The sequence below is a fragment of the Cryptomeria japonica genome, unplaced genomic scaffold, assembly GCF_030272615.1.
Source record: "Cryptomeria japonica unplaced genomic scaffold, Sugi_1.0 HiC_scaffold_65, whole genome shotgun sequence".
Classification (NCBI taxonomy): Eukaryota; Viridiplantae; Streptophyta; class Pinopsida; order Cupressales; family Cupressaceae; genus Cryptomeria; species Cryptomeria japonica.
Window position 1 is genome coordinate 1 of NW_026728887.1, and position 5,000 is coordinate 5,000.

At 64.2% G+C, this 5,000-nt stretch overlaps 1 non-coding gene across 1 annotated transcript; it reads left to right on the forward strand.

Annotated features, from left to right (window-relative positions):
- The first annotated feature begins 531 nt into the window (after window positions 1-531).
- Window positions 532-650, forward strand: LOC131863528 (5S ribosomal RNA). Its single transcript, XR_009362428.1, has one exon. It is a non-coding gene; the product is annotated as a 5S ribosomal RNA (ribosomal RNA).
- The last annotated feature ends 4,350 nt before the right edge of the window (window positions 651-5,000 follow it).

Consider the following 5,000-nt stretch of genomic DNA (forward strand, 5'->3'; position numbering starts at 1 on the left):
CAATATTTGTTTATTAAGTCTCGGAACACATTTTTGTTCTCGTGGACCCATCATGGGTCTTGGAACGCATTTGTGGTCCTTGGGTCCCATTTTGCATCCCGAAACTTGTGTTTTGGTGCTTGATCCCTATTTTGGGTGCCCACCTTGCACCAAGTGCGCACCCGGGGCAAACCGAGCGCCTTGGTGCACCGGGGCAAGATCGAGCGTGCACCCGAGGCGCCCCGAACATGCACCAAGGTGCACTCGGCCCACATGTGAGCGCAGGTCGTTGCGCCCGAGGTGGTGTGTGGGCACCGCGTTGCAGACGGGACACTGCACGCACACGACGCCCCCTCCAGGTGCACGCACGTAGGCCGGGCCGGGTGCACACCCGACGCCCTAGCAAGGTGCGCGCACCCGGGCAGGGCTCACACTTGGCGAACGGGGCGCACTTCGCGAGGGAGGGTGTGCACCTCGACGGGGGTGGGTGGCCGGGGTGGATTCGCACGTGGGTCGCGGTTTGCTAAGTACACACTGCGACAAGCTCATAACGGGTGCGATCATACCAGCGTTAGTGCACCGGATCCCATCAGAACTCCGCAGTTAAGCGCGCTTGGGCCGGAGTAGTACTGGGATGGGTGACCTCCCGGGAAGTCCCGGTGTTGCACCCTTTTTTAGTTTTTCGCCGGGCGTCGCAATGCTATTTGAATAAACCTTTTGCCCGTTTGCGTTCTCGTCGGGGCCGGGCCGGGCCGGGGTGCGCTGCCCGCACTACCGCGCGCGCGGGGGCGACACCGAGCGCGCACCCGAGGCGCCCCGAGCACACAGGCCACGGTGCAACCCGGGCGTTGTGCGCGCACCCCGGTGCGCCCGAGGTGCTGCGCGCGCACCCAGGTGAAATCGGTGTGCACCTCGGCCAGTGCGCGCTCGGTCGAGTCGCGCACGTTGGCCAAGGTGCACGGTGATGTTTCTTACTCTAAGGTTCCGCACCAGACGCCCGGGACAGGTGAGCGAAGCTGGGCGGGGCCGGGTGCGCGGCCGGGGCAGGTGCACGCAGCTGGAGAGAGCTTTGGAGCACACTTCGGAGCGCACCAATGATGCGCTCCATTCAAAAGTTTCCTGAAAAGGCAAAAAAAGTTGAGATTATAGAATTTCCCACTTGAGAGATTGTAAAAAAAAAAAATTTAAAATGAAGGAAACGCGGGTGCCAAGGTGTGCGCAGCCCAGCCAAGGTGTGCGCACCAAGGCGCCCACCCTGGCGAAGGTGCACGCAAGGTGCGCACCCGAGGCAAACCGGACAATTAACCCAACTTTCGACTTCGCGCGCACCTTGGAGCGCACTTCGGAGCGCTCCTTGGTGCGCACCAATCTTGGGCACCTCGGAGTGCACCATGGCGCCCACCAAGGTGCGCACCCGGGGCAAACCGAGCTCCGACTTCGTGCGCACCTTGGAGCGCACGAAAGGTGCGCACCATGGCGCCCACCAAGGTGCGCAGCCCAGCCAAGGCGTGCGCATCAAGGTGCGCACCCTGGCGAAGGTGCGCACCCGGGGCAAACCGAGCTCCGACTTCGTGCGCACCTTGGAGCGCACAAAAGGTGCGCAACCCAGCCAAGGTGTGCGCACCCCGGTCAAACCGAGCTCCGAATCGTGCGCACCAGAGGTGCACGCCATCGTGCGCACCTTGGAGCACACTTCGGAGCCCTCCTTGGTGCGCGCCGATGTTGCGCACCTCGGAGCGCACCCGGGGAAAACAATGCAATTAACCCGACTTTCGACTTCGTGGGCACCTCGGAGCGCTCTCGGGTTCGCACCTCGGAGCACACCGAGGTGCCCACCCTGGCGAAGGTGCACGCGAGGTGCGCACCCGGGGCAAACCGGGCTCCGACTTCGTGCACGCCGCACCTTGGAGCACACTTCGGAGCGCTCCTTGGTGCGCACCAGGGCGCGCAACCCAGCCGAGGTGCCCACCCCGGCGAAGGTGCACGCGAGGTGCGCACCCGGGGCAAACCGGGCTCCGACTTCGTGCACGCCATGGTGCCCACCGCGGCGAAGGTGCACGCGAGGTGCGCACCCGGGGCAAACCGGGCTCCGACTTCGTGCACGCCGCACCTTGGAGCACACTTCGGAGCGCTCCTTGGTGCGCACCATGGTGCCCACCAGGGCGCGCAACCCCGCCGAAGGTGCACGCGAGGTGCGCACCCGGGGCAAACCGGGCTCCGACTTCGTGCACGCCGCACCTTGGAGCACACTTCGGAGCGCTCCTTGGTGCGCACCATGGTGCCCACCAGGGCGCGCAACCCCGCCGAAGGTGCACGCGAGGTGCGCACCCGGGGCAAACCGGGCTCCGACTTCGTGCACGCCATGGTGCGCACCGCGGCGAAGGTGCGCACCCGGGGCAAACCGGGCTCCGACTTCGTGCACGCCGCACCTTGGAGCACACTTCGGAGCGCTCCTTGGTGCGCACCAGGGCGCGCAACCCAGCCGAGGTGCCCACCCCGGCGAAGGTGCACGCGAGGTGCGTACCCGGGGCAAACCGGGCTCCGACTTCGTGCACGCCGCACCTTGGAGCACACTTCGGAGCGCTCCTTGGTGCGCACCATGGTGCCCACCAGGCCGCGCAACCCAGCCAAGGTGTGCGCACCAAGGTGCACGCGAGGTGCGCACCCGGGGCAAACCGGGGTCCGACTTCGTGCACGCCGCACCTTGGAGCACACATCGGGGCGCTCCCGGGTTCGCACCGGCGTTGCGCACCGTGGTGGGCACCTCGGAGCACACCAAGGTGGGCAGCGAGGTGCGCACCTTTGATGCGATGCCTTCACTAATTTCCATAAAAGGCAAAAAAAAAACGAGATTTTAAAATTTCCGTTTTGAAAGATAGTGAGAAAAAGGGAATGCTGGTGCCATCTTGAGCCCGCCCTGGTGCGCAGCCCAGCCAAGGTGTGCGCACCAAGGTGCCCACCCTGGCGAAGGTGCGCGCCCGGGCAATTAACCCAACTTCCAACTTCGCGCGCGCCAGGGTGGGAGCGCACCCAACAACCGGGCCTGGGAAGAGCCAATGCGAGAAACCCCACCAAACGCTCTGACAAAAAAAGAGGGGGCGCTCCAGTAACCCCGCTTCGGAGCGCACCCTGGGCAAACCCAGCCAAGGTGCCCACCCCGGCCAAGGTGCAGGCGAGGTGCGCACCCGGGGCAAACCGGGCTCCGACAACGTGCACGCCGCACCTTGGAGCACACTTCGTAGCGCTCCCGGGTGCGCACCTCAGAGCACACCAAGGTGGGCAGCGAGGTGCGCACCTTTGATGCGCTGCCTTCACTAATTTCCAGAAAAGGCAAAAAAAAAAGGAGATTTTAAAATTTCCGTTTTGAAAGATAGTGAAAAAAACGGAACGCGCGTGCCATCTTGAGCCCGCCCTGGTGCGCAGCCCAGGTAAGGTGCCCACCCTGGCAAAGGTGCGCACCCGGGCAATTAACCCTACTTCCGACTTCGTGCGCGCCAGGGTGGCAACCGGGCCTCGGAAGAGCCAATGCGAGAAACCCCACCAAACGCTCCGACAAAAAAAGAGGCGGCGCTCCAATAACCCCGCTTCGGAGCGCAGCCGGGGCAAACCCAGCCAAGGTGCCCACCCCGACGAAGGTGCACGCGAGGTGCGCACCCGGGGCAAACCGGGCTCCGACAACGTGCACGCAGCACCTTGGAGCACACTTCGAAGCACTCCCGGGTGCCCACCGGCGTTGCGCACCGTGGTGGGCAGCGAGGTGCGCACCTTTGATGCGCTGCCTTCACTAATTTCCAGAAAAAGGCAAAAAAAAATGAGATTTTAAAATTTCCGTTTTGAAAGATAGTGAAAAAAAAGGAACGCGGGTGCCATCTTGAGCCCGCCCTGGTGCGCAGCCCAGGCAAGGCATGCGCACCAAGGTGCCCACCCGAGGTGCACACCCGGGGCAAACCGGGCTCCGACTTCGTGCAGGCCGCACCTTGGAGCACACTTCGGAGCGCTCCTTGGTGCGCACCATGGTGCCCACCAGGGCGCGCAACCCAGCCAAGGTCTGCACACCAAGGTGCCCACCCCGGCGAAGGTGCACGCGAGGTGCGCACCCGGGGCAAACCGGGCTCCGACTTCGTGCACGCCATGGTGCCCACCGCGGCGAAGGTGCACGCGAGGTGCGCACCCGGGGCAAACCGGGCTCCGACTTCGTGCACGCCGCACCTTGGAGCACACTTCGGAGCGCTCCTTGGTGCGCACCATGGTGCCCACCAGGGCGCGCAACCCAGCCAAGGTGTGCGCACCAAGGTGCACGCGAGGTGCGCACCCGGGGCAAACCGGGGTCCGACTTCGTGCACGCCGCACCTTGGAGCACACATCGGAGCGCTCCCAGGTTCGCACCAGCGTTGCGCACCTTTGATGCGCTGCCTTCACTAATTTCCAGAAAAGGCAAAAAAAAACGAGATTTTAAAATTTCCGTTCTGAAAGATAGTGAAAAAAACGGAACGCGGGTGCCATCTTGAGCCCTTCCTGGTGCGCAGCCCAGGCAAGTTGTGCGCACCAAGGTGCCCACCCTGGCGGAGGTGCGCGCCCGGGGCAATCCGGGCTCCGACTTCGTGCACTGCATGGTGCCCACCAAGGCGCGCAACCCAGCCAAGGTGCCCACCGCAGCGAAGGTGCACGCGAGGTGCGCACCCGAGGTGCACACCCGGGGCAAACCGGGCTCCGACTTCGTGCACGCCGCACCTTGGAGCACACTTCAGAGCGCTCCTTGGTGCGCACCAGGGCGCGCAACCCAACCAAGGTCTGCACACCAAGGTGCTCACCCCGGCGAAGGTGCACGCGAGGTGCGCACCCGGGGCAAACCGGGCTCGGACTTCGTGCACGCCGCACCTTGGAGCACACATCGGAGCGCTCCCGGGTTCGCACCAGCATTGCGCACCTTTGATGCGCTCCAATAACCCCACTTCGGAGCGCACCAGAAACCCCACTGGACGCTTGGGCAAAAATGTAATGCGCACCCGAAGCCCCTACCC